Here is a 15,645-nt window from a genome sequence, read left to right as displayed (position 1 = left end):
CAAACTCAAGCATTTTTTAGATCAGAGACATGCCAATTATGAAGTGACGCTGCTTGGTAAACAGAATAATACCCTCTAGTTTTGTGCAGTCCTCAATCCTGTCATTAGAATAGTCAAGCAAAGTTTTGAGGATCAGTTACTGGATCTGTTTTAGAAAGGATTCTTGTTTAGCTAGCTGTTTTTTGAACTAGATGAGAATCCTTCCAAAGGCTCAGATTCTCTTAGTTCATCTTACTGAGCTATTGATGGAAGGGATATTGCACCAACTCAATGGTAGAGAGTGAGCCACTAGAGGAAAATTGAAATATTGGACACAATAAAAAGTCCCTCACAAGTGACTAGATAGGATGGTCCTTGTTACAATACCATAAATGAATATTAGATGAAGAAAAAACAACAATTACCTCCCAGTGTGAAGCATTAATATATTTTTTTCCATAGGTGGAAAGGCAAATGATCAAATGATTAAGTAGTGATTGTGATTTGTTGTTGAAATCCAAAACACCATTTTTATCCTTTAAATTTCAACATCACATGAATATCTCTTATATGTATGCTAGAATACATTAGTTAATACAATTCATAAGAAAAAAGTCATAGAGTTAAGGCTTTGAAGTGACTTGTAATAGTACTACAGAAGAGAGATAGGTGTTATAATGTATCTAAACAAAGATGAGCTACAAAATTAAATAAAAGATTATACATGGTAACATAAACAGAATATGATCAATTAAAAGGAGTAGGGAAATATTTATTACAGAAATTTAGATGAGTTCATTACTGTCATTGGGTCCTAACTTGGGTTGTACATATCCTGGAAGCTAAGGTAAAAATGGGAACAACTTTGATGATAGAGTGCATGATTTATTCAAAAATAAAACTGTGATATTGCATAGGGAAAGACAAGCCTCCTCCTGGCATTTAATTAAAAGAATTTGTTATATGTGTCTTTATATAAGGGTGGTTGCATGGCAAAGAATGGAAATATTTTTTTCTACTACGTTCAAAGGACAAGGAAATATTTTTTTTTAAATTGAAATAGTGTTCCATAGTGAACAAAGTCTCACCCCCACACCCTCATAGTTAGAAGATTTAGATTTGAACTGTGGCTTTTTCTCTTTTTAATTTAGGTGTTTTGAATAAGTCAATTCCTCACTTTCAGCCCAGTTCCTCTGTAAAATAAGGGTGTTGGACTGGATGATCTCTAGGGCTCCTTCCCACCCCTAGAATCCGGTATTTCCAAGTTAAAAAATATGAAGGTTTTCAGCACAGTGAATGCATTTCTGTAGTATATTAAGACGTTTGTATAAGCTGGATAATCCGGAGATATTTTATTTTTAAAAGTTCTCACTTATCCAAATATAAAAATATAGGTTGAGTCCTGACTCTCCCCCGTGTATCATCTGTCTTGAGAAAATCCTGTCACAGGTGCATTTTCTGACAGAAACTCCAAGTGCTACCATTCTGTTACTCATTCAAAGTCAGTCCTAACCCTTTAGCTACCATACCATCAGAATGCAAAGTTGACATCCTGCCCTGAACTTTTCAGAGTCTGATACTTTTATTTTCCATATGGGGGAGCAATGTACTCTCTCATGGAAGTGACAAGGAAAGCCAGTGTTTGCCTCAAAAAGGGAGCTTAGGAACTTTTCTGGTACTTCATTCAGACCCTAGAATTTTGTGCCATGAGCTAAAGGAAGGATGACACAGCCCTGACAATTCTGAAGGACATCTTACCAGTCGAACATCTTGACTATGAAAAAACTCTGATCTGGCTCCTTTAGGAAGTCCCATTTTGAGCAGAATCTGCACCCTGATGGGCGCACCTGGATAAGTAAGAAGCAATAGAAATCTCCTCTTTAAGCTACTTTGTCTTTTAAATAATGAGTGGTCATGCTGTCAAAATGTCAATAAACTTCCTGTATTCCCTGACAAATTGAACAATGGGTTGTTGTCATTCAGATGTTCCAGTTGTATCCAGCACTTTGAGACCCCATTAGCTAAGACACTGGAGTGGTTTGCCTTTTCCTTCTCCAGCTTATTTTGCAGGTAAGGCAACTGAGGCAAAAAGTGACTTGCCCAGGTTCACCCAGCTAGCAAGTGTCTGAAGCCAGATTTGAACTCAGAAAGAAGAGTTTTTCTGACTCCAGACTTGGCACTCTATCCACTGCAGTGCTTAACTGTTCCTAAAGGAAAAAGTAATTAAAAATAATATTTACTGGAAGCAATAGAGTATAAAATGATATTAGAATCCCAAAATGTCAGCCTCTTTAATCAGAAGAGACGTGCTTTTTGTTACATGCATAGAACTCTGTTTCTTGCATCCCAGGGTTGATATAGAAGATATTTAAGAGATCATCCAGCTTAGAATTATGACTTTTTGGACAGTCATTTAGGGAATGTGACTATGGGAATACAACAAGTTAGCCAGCTGCCTCCACCTCCTGACACTTATTCCACACTACAAACATAAACCTTTGTTTGCATAGAATGTGAGAGCTAGAAGAAGCTTTGTCAGTTAACTAGTCAAAATTCTTTATTTTATAGCTGTAGGAACTGGGACCCAGGAAGAATGAAATGTCTTGCCTAGAGTCACCCATCTTATTAGAAACAAGTGAGAATTGAACCCAAACCTTTCTGATTCTAAGACTAGCATTTGTACAACGATTGTCTTCTACTGTAATATTGAGAGGGAATAAATGATGCAACTACAAATAATAGTTAGTTGACACTGATGTATGATGTCTCCCCTGGGCACTGAACAGTTAAGCATAGAGTTTAGGAATTAGGTCAGTTGAGTCAGAAAATTGGCAGTTAAGGAAGTTAAGCTGGAGTACATTTCCATTCATGCCACCCACAATCAATAACATGGAAACCAAGTGACTGCCATTTTGTTGACCAGCACATTCATCTCCTCCACACGGGCATAAAATGACAATATTATGCTTCTGCAGATAATCCATATAAGCAATTATCCCCTGCCTTGCAAAGGCCCTGTTTCGATGCTCAGGCAGGGTATAGCTCATAACTAATTCACTACTTTTTTCCATTATAGACCAACAAACGGGGATCCCTTCTATATTCAGCACACAGTATCCAGGGAGGTTTTGGAGGCAGAGTCTGATAAATCTCAGGCTCCTCTCATTCTGTCCAAATTTCCAGTTGCTATTCACCAGTTCAGCATGGGAAACACCTAACAGGCAAGGTTTGAAGTTGTGATTTTCACTGCAAAGGCAAACATTGCTTAATTGCTTGTTTATTTCCCAAAGAGGTCCTGCACCTTCCCATTTTTAGCTTTGTTCCTCATATTCCCTAAGTTGTATTCTCCCTAAAAATTACCTCCAAGATACCCTTCATACCTGTCTCCACCTGGTGATGGCTTATATCCTTCAAAGACCATTTCAAGTGACATCTCATTCAGAAAGCGTCTTTTGGTCCCCCAATTTGGAAATAAACTTTTCCTAAATTTTTTCAACAACTTGCTTTTGAATTTGAATTTGTTTTCTGTCAGCATAATTGAAATGAAAGTAATCTCATCTTTACCTTTGTATCTCCCATGGTACCTTGGGGCAGCTAGGTGGTGTAGTGGATAAAGCACCAATGCAGGAGTCAAGAGGACCTGAGTTGAAATCTCACCTCAGACACTTAACATGAGCTGTGCGACCTTGGGCAAGTCACTTAACCCCAACTGCCTCATCCTGGGTCATCTCCAGTCAACCTGATGAATATCTGGTCACTGGATTCAGATGGTTCTGGAGGAGAAGTGAGGCTGGTGACCTGCACAGCCCTCCCTTACTCATAGCAAAGTCAAGTGCAAGTCATATCATTATTTCTCTGATGGCACGGTCTTCTTCAGCAACAAATAATGAACACACACACACACACACACACACACATACACACACACCTATGGTACCTAGCCAACTACATTACACATGACTCAGTACTGATTGGTCAAATGAAAAAAATTCTTCTTTTCCATACAGAACTTCAATGTTGCAAAAGACTTATAATTTAATCAATAAGTGCTGAGTCAACCAAAGAAGTTTACAACCTTGAATATGTTTTTCATGAGTTACTGTTCTCATCTCCCCCGCACCCTAAATCATCACTTGATGGTGAACACACTGGGTATGAGCTTTTTCATGCTTAGCTACATGGGGTCTTCCAAAGAATGATGTTTAGTCTATTTCTTAAACCCATACGCAAAACCTGTCTATGTCGGGGGCTCTTGCACAGCTTGGTCTTTCTTGGCATAGCATTCAAGAACCCAGCATCACTGCCATGTCGCAGAGATCTGTGGACAAGCATGGTTGTTAATTTGCCACAATCTGTCGTTCATATCACAATTCTCACATCATGGAACCAGACCTTTGGTTATCAATAGCTGTTGACATTTGTTGAACTGAGATTGGCACAGTGAGAGGTTAAATGATTTGCCTAAGATCACAGAGTTATTATTTGTCCTGGGCAGGACTTGAGACCATCTCTCTATCTACTACAATATCTGTCTTCTCATATGTGTATCACATTTTGTTCTGGAGCTTGTGGTTCAATTAGTAGAGTGCTGAGTCTGGAATTAGGAATATTTGGGCTCAAATCTAGCCTCAATAACTTCCTAGCTATGTAAACCTGGGCAAGTCACTTAACCTGTGACTATCTCAGTTTCCTCAATAATAAGAGCATCCAGCTCCTAAAGTTGTTGTGAGGGTCAACCGAGATAACATGTGTAAGTCACTCTGCAATCATAAAGTGATCTCGAAGTACTAACTATTATTTTTACTCTCATGTAGCATCTGAGGACCTAGTCATTAGAAAATCATGGGTGGCAAGTTTCTGACAGCTCTCCCTTTATTCATCACAAGGCTCATATTAGACAATTAACCCTCTGAGTTTTTGCATCTCATATCTTCTCTCTACTCATATGACCTCACATGGAAATTTTCCTCATCTCTCACCTAGAACTACTGCAGTATTTCATTTCCCTGACTCGATTGTCTTCTCACTCTGCTTCATTTACAGCAGAGCCATGAATGTTTTTTCATAAAATATAGGCTTGATTATATTACATTCCATCTCAATAAACACCATTGGCCCTCTGTTCTTCCTAGGAACTAATATTAACTGTTTCATTTCTTTATAACCTAGCTCCAACCTCATATTCCAGTTTATTACATACTGTTTTCCATAACACATTGTATCCTGCAGATAAATTGGATCTCTTACTGTTCTGCTTACATGTTCCTCCCTTTAGTATCTCTGTGTCTTTGCATTGGTGTTTCCCTTGTCTGGAATACAATCTCTGGTCATCTTTGCATCTTACAACCACCAGTTACATTTCAAATTCAGGTAAAGAATGATTTTCTATGTGACACCTTTCCTGATTCTCCTATGTTCCCTTCTACTAGCATTTGTTTCATTACTACCCAATGTAACTGTATAATTTTTGTGGATTTATACATACATACAAACATATATACATATGCAAATGTTTAATATGTATATGTATATGTATATTGTCTCCACTATGGAGTGTAAACTCCTTGAGTAAAAGCCCTGATTTACTCTGTGTTTAATCTCACTCTTAGAACAGAACTGATCACAAGTAGGTGCTTTCTGAAAACTTGTCAGTTGTTGATTACTGACTGATAATTTCTTACCTTCTGAACTTCACATTTTCTGAACTGGCTGCTTCCTGTGGCCTCATAATCTTGCCAGTGTTGGAGGTGATAGATTTCAGAACATTATCTGTTATGTAGAGAAACCTCTTGCTGTAATCCAGCTGTAGTGACTTGGAAGCCACAACATCTCTTATCTTTGCATTTAGACCCTTTTGGTAACCTGGAGAAAGAAGGACAGTATATGTATAGCTTAGCTACCTCAACAGAACATCAAAGGATCATAAATTTAATTCTGGAAGAGACTTTAAATGCCATCAAGTGAAACCCCTCATTTTACACAGGGAGAAACTGAAGCCCAGAGATATTACGTGACTTGCTTAGATTCACCCTTCCAGTAAAAGTCTGAGGATTCAAGTCTTCCTGACTTCAAGTCTATCTACATTTGTATACTACCACACACTATTTATGCCAGAGAGAGCTTCCACAATAGCTCAGAGACTCAAGGCTAAAAGACATTTCAGAGTCTATGGTTTTGAAGATAAGGAAACTGAGGATGAGAGAATTTCATGACTTAGCAAGTGTCTGAGGTGGGATTTGAGCCTAGGTCTTCTGGACTTTGCATCCAGTACCCTGGCACTGCCTCTTTACTAAAGGATTGTGAAGAGTAGGGAAAAAAATTAGAACTCTATGTCAAAGGACATTGACTCACTGCCTTTCACTTTCTGGGCCTCAGTTTCTTTATATGTAAAATAAGAGTTGGGGAAAGGAACTAGTGTTTATTAAGGTCTTACTTTGTACCTTGCACTGTGCTAACCATTTTATTGATTTTCCTGATCTGGTTATAAATTTGAAGTAGAAAAAAAGATAAAATCTCTTCCAGTTCTAAAATCTCTGTGAATAGCTTAATCACCATGGCTATGTCACTGATTTTCCTGTCCAGCAAACTGGATTAGTCACTGTCTCCCAGAACTGTCAAGCTTTTCTTGCCTATAACTGAGCAAAGGCAGGCAGGGGACAAGGGACAAAATTCCTTTCAGAAATGAGTTCATTACCTACACATCTATGTGTTGATTCAGTCTTGAGTGCCCACCTCAGGTGCAGGCAGCATTAAGTGGTCACCAACCCTTTATCCCAGTCATAAACAAAGAGAGATCACTCTTCAGCTTCCCGTCAAACATTGTTTGTACCTCTCCTAAGCAAGGACAATACCAGCATAAACAGAATGATGGGACTAGAAGAGACCTGGAAGATCCTCTGTGGCAATCCTCTCATTTTTCAGAAAAGGAAATGGATTATTCCAAAGTAACAGAGAGGAAGAAATGGTGCCAGGAGGTGAAATCATGCATTCTTGCTCAGAATCTGGGGCTCTTCCTACAACTCAATGCCATTTGAACATCAGGACATCCTCTCAAGATAGAAGCACTGTATGTGAAAGCCAAAAACCTTGGAGTCAATGGGTCCAAGTTCAAATCTGAATCTATGGCTTATCAACTGTGTGGCCATGGCCAGGGAATTTCATGTCCTTGAGCCTCATTTACCTATATCAAAAATAGTGATAGTAATAGCACTTGCACTCCACACCTCCCTTATCTTACTCTTACTTATATAATAAACATCATGTTTCTATCCTGTCATCCCAACCACATTGTAAATTCCTTCAGGCTACACATCATACTTTATTCACCTTGGTAATGTCCAAACCTAACACGATGCCATACAAAGAGTAAGCATAATGTGAGCATGAAACAGAGTATGGCACACTGGGCTTTGACTCAGGCAGATTTTGTTTCAAATCACGCTTCTGAAACTCATTAGTTGTATAATTCTGGGCAAAATCACTTAATCTGTGCCTAAGCTTAATACTTTATAATCCTAGCAGTGCCTGCCTCACTTTGTTGTTGCGAGGCTCAAATGAAACCATTTTCCTTTCACTTGAACCTGTTACCTTGGATTGTAAGGCTTTGTCTCCAGTTGATGACATTATCAGATTCTAAGATCTCTGGCAACTTCCGAAGGTACTTGGAGAAGATATAGTAAGTGTTTGTGTACCAATCCTTGTCATCCATCATCTCCTGCATGGGAGATGAAAATTGAGTGGAGGAAGGATAGATCCTATTAAGTTCACCATTTTGTACATGAAAAAAAGGAGGCAGAAGTCAACCACATAATTTCACACACCAATAAATGACTGTGGCTGTATTTAAACTGAGGTTTTTCTGACTCCACTTCTAGCTCCCTATCCATCATACCACTTAGCTGCTCCATCTAAGGTCTTAAGATGCAAAGCAGAGAGATATGCAGAAGAAGCCATTTATTTCAAGATTTCTAAACTTCTCTACTTTCTTCTCTGCTCTTCATTCTTCTAACCAATGACAGCCCTACCTTGATAGGCCAAAACTGAAAAAAAAATAAAGCTGCTACTAGAAGCCATTTAGCTCAGTGCCTGGCATATATGAAGCATAAATATTGGCTAACTGAAAAGTTTTGGAGAATGATCCTTTGCTCATTTCTTAGTGTGATTGGTCTTTTAATGGGAGATATATACAATCTGTCATTAGATATCCATGAGAAGCATTTCTAGCTTGGAAGTACCTGTTCCCTTCCAGGATGGCCTACAGGATGGCCACGCTGTACTCAGGCCTGAAGAATCACATCTGACTAAGTCCTGTAGTCCTGTGGGAAGAGTCCTGGATTTAAAGGGACAGCTAAGCCCAGCTCAGGCATTCATTAGCAAGACAGGATGAAAGATGTGGTCTCTGAAACCCCTTCCAGCTCAAAAGCCATGATCATTCTTTGACTCTATACAAAGAGAAGAAAATTCTGGAGCTAACAAACAGAATGGGGATGGGCCTCAACTTCATATCATAAACTTGAGAATCATTTGAAGAAGCTGGAAATATTTAGTGTGTAGAAGAAAGGCTTGAGGAAAGTCTAATCACTGTTTTTGAAGGGGTGTCCTATAGAAGAAGCAGAGGAATCTGACTTGCTCCCCTTGGCCCCAGAAGACTGAATCAGAAAGAACAGGTAGAAATGGTTGTTGTTCAGTAGTTTTTAGTTGTTTCCAACTCTTTGTTCAATCCCATTTGGGGTTTTCTTGGCAAAGATACTACAGTGATTTTCCATTTCCTTCTCCACCTTGTTTTACAGATGAGAAAAATGAGGCAAACAGGGTAAAGTGTTTTGCCCAGGGTCACACAACTAGTAAGTGTTTGAGGCCAAATTTGAATACCAGGTTGCTAAATGTCTGGTTTTTCCCAGGACCCAGAAGAGACATTGTGTCTTTGTTTCTGACTTTGAATACCAGTGTTCTTTCTCCTCATATCATATCCTTGTGCTTCTTGCCCTGAGAATAGCATTTCTACTGAGTGGGTGACCGACTGGAGCTCCCTAAATCTGTTTTCTACTGACTTCAAAGTCTCTTACAGGGGCACTTGCTTTACTTTAAGATATCACTGCCAAAGTAGAATAGGAGAAAGAGAGAAAAAAGCATTTTTTTCTTTCCCCCTGCTAGACTGCAGAAAGAATTTAAAGAACAAGGCTAAGAATTATCTTCTCCCAAGGCTTGGGTTCTCTTTTATCTTTATCAACCACCAAAGATGATGCTGTCCTCACAAAACTTCTCCTTTATGAACTCACTTTAGGGCTAAAAAGGTGGCTTTGTAAAACAGCTGACTTTCCTTAAACATCTTCCTTTACTGTGGAATAAGTCTTCCCTTATTGCCTTTATCTACATGAAAGAAAATAAAGTAAACAGGCTTAATGTGTCTGAGCCCCCACAGTGTGATACAGATGAGTTGCTAAGGTACCAGCATTCCAGGTACCAGTGAAACATTTTTTGCTCATAGGAGCTTTCATTCACGTAAGAGTTATCACCAATCAATCAACCAATAAACTCTTATTAAACAGGTACTATGTGCCAGGCTTTGTGTTAAGCCCTAAAAATAAATCTCAATATTTAAGCCTTCAGGTAAACAACAATGATCCTTAAAAATTGAACTTGACTATAAAGGAAACACATTAGACAATTATGTAGACTCTACCTGCAAAAATATAATTTTCATATGAGTGGTTCCTTAGAATTCATGAGGTATTCCAGGTATATATAGGATGAGTCCTTAAAATATGTAGGAAAACTTATATCTCTTTCTCTCTGTCTCTGCCTGTCTCTGTCTCAGTCTCTTCATCTCTCTCATTCTTTCTCTAACCTCCCTGTCTCTCTTTTTTCTCCCATTCTATTTGTTTCCATGACCTAGAGTATTGATTGGCAGGAAAGAAAAGCTGTGAATATCTCCTTTAGGGAGTAGTAGAAATAAAGAGCCAGTGACACAGCAGTGGGAAATTTGGTTAGTTTGGGTGTGTTAAGAAAGAAGAGGTGGTGAAATACATCACAATTAATAAAAAGTGAATCTGAAGATGAGCTTCTAAGATGATCTAGTTGTCTTACAAATCTGAGGCAACGCTATGGAGTCTTAGGTGACAGAAGGAAGGCTGGTCTCTAGTAATAGAAATCTGTTGGCCTTAAAGGCCATTTGCTAATACTTTAGTACTCACTGGACCTACCTGTTTCTGAGGCCAGGTAATGACAGTTTCATAGTCTGGCCAAGAGCCCACCAGCGCCTCCAAGTTGAAGGGGTTTCCACAATTGATGTGAAAAATAGAGCCATATACCTAAAGTAGAAAACAAAAGCAGATGAGTTGAGAAATGTAAAGACATAACTAGAAATGGAAAAGAAATATAGGGCTGAAGAAAAGTGTAGGGCAGTTCCAGGACGAACTGTTCTAGAACTGCCATACAGTGCCATAACATTAAACCTCAATAATTCTCCATAACCATCATAGAAAATTATATTTGTCCCCTACTCTCTTCCTTTTCTGTCTCTTCATTCCCAGCCCTTCCCATCCTGTTCAGATTCTTTACTAAGGAAATGTATGGATAAATGAATCATCTCACCCTGAAGATGCCCCTGCCCATAAGGCTCCTCCTCCAATTGGTGAGTTCCTGCCCAGAACCACCATTTCAGGAACTGTTCAAGACATTTCGTGGCTGCAGTCCTGATTCTCTAGTCTTTTTTAGCTCATGTTTGTGGAAGTACAACCTTCTTCTACCAACTGTTTCAGGCATTGTCTTTTCTCATTAGAATATAAGCTCCTTGAGAATATAAACTCTCAATTCTCTGCTCTGTCTCTGTGTCTTTGTCTCTCTGTCTCACTGTCTCTGTCTGTCTGTTTGTCTGTCTCTGTGTATGTAGGTCAATCTCTCTGTCTTTGTCTCTCCTGCTTCTTGGTTTTCTCTCTCTTTCTGTATGTCAGTTTCTCCATCTCTTTCTGTTTGACTTTCTACCTATATTTCTGGTTCTGAGTCTCTATCTCTGTTTTTGTCTCTTTCTCTGTGTCTCTGTCTCTCTTTTTCTCCATGATCTAGACTAGCAGGGTTGGTGAACCTATGGCCTCCTCAGAAGTTTGGATTCATTCACTTGAGGATCTAGTGATCCACATGGGGCCTTGAGGCCTTAGGTTCTCTACCCCTGGTAGAGTCTAGGAGAACAATAACAATGATTCTAGGAGATAGACTCTGTGAGTACCTACTTTACAAATTAAGAAATGGAAGTTCAGAAAACTGTAGTGAACTGATCACAGTCCAATGCAGTTCCTCTCAGGTGACCTCCCACCTCCTTCTCCAGCTTCCACACTGAGCTTCTCTGAAGCCCCAAATCACAGTAGAGCTTCACTTCTCCTTTTGTCTCCCATGACTATCTTTCTGCCTCACCTTCATCGCCTCTGGGAGGCTTTTGGTCAGGGATTGGTGCAGAGTCTGTAGCATCTTGGCCTCATGTAATCGAATCATCTTATATAAACCCCTCCCTCTGTCTCAGAACACAGCAGAACAGAGAACCGAAGAAAACAAAGGACCTAGAATCAAGAAGGTGAGACAAAGGAAGACTCAACTTCATAAGCAAAGGAAAGAGGAGCCCTGATTAAATAGCAGTAGTTCTGAATGACACCTGGGAGTTTGGAATCTCAGTATGTGGCAGCTGAAAAGGTAATGACAACGTGGCTACATTAATAGAAATAAAGCTTCCAGAAATGGGGGTGGGATGTGTATGTGTGTGATAGAGCATTACACCATTGTCTTTCCCAATCACACCTTATCTGGAGTCTTGGGTTCAGTTCTGGGCACCAGGATTTGAGTTGGAAAACTGGTGAGTGTCCAGAAAAGGGCAACCAGGGTGCAGAAGGGCCCTGAGTCCAGGCCATCTAAAAATCAGTTGAAGGACCTGAGGAAACTTAACCTGGAGAAAGAAGACAGTGGGTAGGGGTACAGGGGTAGCTGTCTTCAGGTATTTGAAGGATGTGTCATGTGGAGGAGGGACACGGTTTGTTGTGGTTGACTCCAGTGGGTCAAGAGTAATGAGTGCAAATTACAAAGAGGTAAATTTAGGCTTCACATCAGAAAAATGTCCAAACATTCAAATGGCACAAAATCGAAGGTCCTGCCTTTGGAGGTGATGGGCTTCCCCTCTTTGGATGCCTTTACACAGAGTCGAGATGAACATTCATCAGCTATGTTAAAATAAGGGGAAGGAGAAGCATCCTCTCATGATACATGGTTTCTACATGGGAACAAGAAGAAAAAGGAACTATCTCCACACTTGCTGCCTTTCTTAGCATTGTAACCAACAGGAGTCCCCATAGTATATTGTCTGAAGAAAACTTCACCCCTCTCAATAGACCACATATGTCTCCTTTCACTGAGTTGCCTGAGGGATCTTCCCTTTAGTCCTTTCTTTTACATCCTGTCCCTTCTTCTTTTGGGTTAGGAACTAAGGATTTACTAAGGAATCCTCATTTGTTAAGCCAAAACCTCAGTGCCATATAATTATGACTCATGTTAAACTCTGGTGTTCTTAACTTGGGGTCTGTGAGTTTACTTTTTTAAAAAGATAGATTGGTAATTTAATTCAATATAACTGTTTCTTTTGAAATTCCGCATTTCTTTTCATTTTGTGTATTTAAAATCATGATTGTGAAAAAGATTCCATAGGTTTCACCAGATGTCCAAAGGGATCCTTGATACAGAAAGGTTGAGGCCACCTGACTGACAAACAAACTGGTTCTCGGTCCACATGGCTTCCCTTGTCTGATGTTTTAAGAATCTTTTTGACATAGTCTAATAAAAATATGTCGTCATAACACTTTTGAGTCTTCAGGCTCAGATAGAATCTTGGTTCTCTGGATAGAGTTATGGCTAAGTACAGTTCTAATTATAATTCTTCACTTTAACTGTAGTCACTACCACCTCCTCATTTATTCTTTATGCTTGCCATTAAAAACACATGCCCAATAACAATTAAGATTAGTCTTATATTTTTCTGGAGAAAACTGGCTTTAAAAACATTCAGAAAATAGCAATTGAATATCTTGGTAAACTTAAGATTTCATTTCATTTCAGACAAAGGGAGAGATGAGGATGTTTTTTTTTTCCTCAACTGACTATTCTTGATCAGGAAAAAAATCACCAATAACCAATGATCTTACATTCTAGTAACAGTTTACCTTTTGCATCCCACTGGTGGATAAAAAAACAAGCAAAAACTTTAGGAGCTCTGGTGAAACATAGATGTACTCAACCCCATTCTCCTTCCCATTTTTCTTCTGATCATCTGTACATCTGTCTGTCCTTTGCCTACCCTGTCTCTCACAGAATTGGTAACATGGCTCTCCAGCTCTTAGTCCACATTATCTTAGACTCTTCCTGGGCATAGAAGACTACAAAGCTCACAACAAAGCTTCAGAACTTTGTCCCTGCTTGAAGGGAGACCAGGTTCTGAAGGTCTGTCCCTTTCAAACTGTCTGATTTCTAGAGTTACCCACTGTCAGTAAAGTGACTTTGAAGACATTTACCACTCTTGCATACCTGGTTATAGGATTATGGTCAAAAAGATGAAAGGGTCGACTAGTTTAACCCCTTCACTTTACTAATAAGGAAGCCAAGGAGGTTAAGTCCTTAGTCCCTACTGCCCTTATTATGGTCCCATCAGGTCTTGGCACAGTTCCTGGTACATATTAGATACTTTATAAATGTTCACTAGGTGAAAATTTCCACTTCTATTGCAAACTTCTGCCATTTTTGTGTGTTCTGTCTCAACACTGATTGTGGGGGAGGAGTTTGTTTAAGGCACATTGGCAAACAGGAAAAGGACCGGGTTCATGGACAACTAGAACTTAACTCATTTTTCTGTTACGTAGAATTTCCATCCCCCTAACATCTCCAAAGGGTGAATATCAGGCAGAAAGTTGGATACCTCTAGATTTACCTTCTGTTAAATTGACTAAATTTCCTCTTTAGCTTCCAATGGGAAAGTTGGTCTACCAATTGGGTAAAATCAACTAGCATTCCTCATTGCCTACCAGTGTTTTATTTGTGAATGCTGACCAAGATCATCTTTACATTGATAATTCCCTGAAGATCTCTGCTCAGACACATACTACAGATGAGAACTCTTGGGTGTCTGATTCCTTGACTCTTCATTCTTTCAATCCTCTTCATTTGATAATCCAAACAATTTTCTTACAGGCAGCAAGGAAATGCAATGTGTCATTTGTGCAGGACTTCACCACTTCATTCTGCTCTCTTAGTAAAGTAAATCTTTAGTAACTTTAGTGACTCTTAGTAAATCTCCTAATCTTTCAGTTCTCTAATGTTGTTTACCATTTATTGATCAGACATTCCTATTCTTGTTATTGTTGTCAAAAATGTACCATGACTCTATGTCCCATATTGAATTTTTGGCACTGAGCACAAATATTGAAGTGATATTTGTTCTGATTTACTTCTTTTTTCATACATCTTTCAACTTCTCATGGTTGTATGATGTACCCATTTGAAATTTCTAGCTCTCTTACATTCTATGATATTTAAAGACACAATTCAATGGGAATCTAATATTTTCTCCCAAATGTCATCAAATGTGCTGTAGATTAACATTACTAATTAAATAAAATCTTAGGTTTTGTAAAACACTTTAAATAATTAACTCATATCATCCTAATAATACCTACTCTGACAGATTGCTATTCATATATTACAGAAGAAAAAAAGCCTGAGATTTAAAAAAGTTATGAGTTGACTAGGGTAACAAAACTAACCAATTTCTGAGGCAGGATTTGAACCCATTTATTCCAAGATATAATGATGAACTACAGTACTCTAACCACTATTCCTCGCTATCCCCAAAACTTGTGGCTTTATGCCTTGTTGTGTTGTATTGCTTCTATATTATACTCTTACCGATATTTCCAACCTATTTAGCCAGCTGTCATTAAAGCTTATTGAATGGGGGATTGCTTTTTGTGGTACTCATATGGATTTACTAGCTAGATTGCTTCCTTTCACTTTCTTTCCCTTCCTTTTCTTTCCCTTCCCTTCCTTTCCCTTCCCTTCCCTTCTCTTCCCTTCCTTTCCCTTTCCTTTCTCAAAACCTTAAACCTACTGCACTCTGCAGCTCTGCTCTCTTTTGGACCCTCCTGGATTAAGAGTGATTATCAATAGTAACTATTGTTGTTTCCCTCCCAGCTTGATGTTTTTTTCTATGCCTCATTAAAGGGGCCATCCCATGGCCACTTCTTAGAGAGAAAGAGAGAGAGAGTGTTTGTGTTTGTCCTTCATTGTCGAAGAAGACCATGCTATCAGAGAAAAAATGATATGACTTGCACTTAACTTTGTTTTTCTTTGAGTGAGGGAGGGCTATGCAGGTCACCAGCCTCACTTCTCCTCCAGAGCCATCATAAGTGAGTTCCTGAATAGACCTTGAACTAAAGGGGCCAAGGTCTCCCCCTGCATCCTGGGTTATCTGCAGTCATCCTGCAATAAATAAATTCAGATGACTCTGGAGACCTTGCACAGCCCTCCCTCACTCAAAATAAAGCCAAGTGAAAGTCATGTCATCATTTCTCTGATGGCATGATCTTCTTCAGCAGCAAAGGATGAACGCACGTCAAACAGACATATTTCTTAGGTCCTGAC

The 15,645-nt window shown here is 39.1% G+C and overlaps 1 pseudogene; it reads right to left on the bottom strand.

Moving 5' to 3' along the window:
- Window positions 1-2,823: 2,823 nt before the first annotated feature.
- Window positions 2,824-11,466, bottom strand: LOC140522071 (putative glycine N-acyltransferase-like protein 1B; annotated as a pseudogene).
- Window positions 11,467-15,645: the final 4,179 nt, after the last annotated feature.

This window comes from Notamacropus eugenii, chromosome 2 (genome assembly GCF_028372415.1).
Source record: "Notamacropus eugenii isolate mMacEug1 chromosome 2, mMacEug1.pri_v2, whole genome shotgun sequence".
Taxonomy (NCBI): Eukaryota; Metazoa; Chordata; class Mammalia; order Diprotodontia; family Macropodidae; genus Notamacropus; species Notamacropus eugenii.
This window is presented reverse-complemented; position numbering and strand designations above follow the sequence as displayed.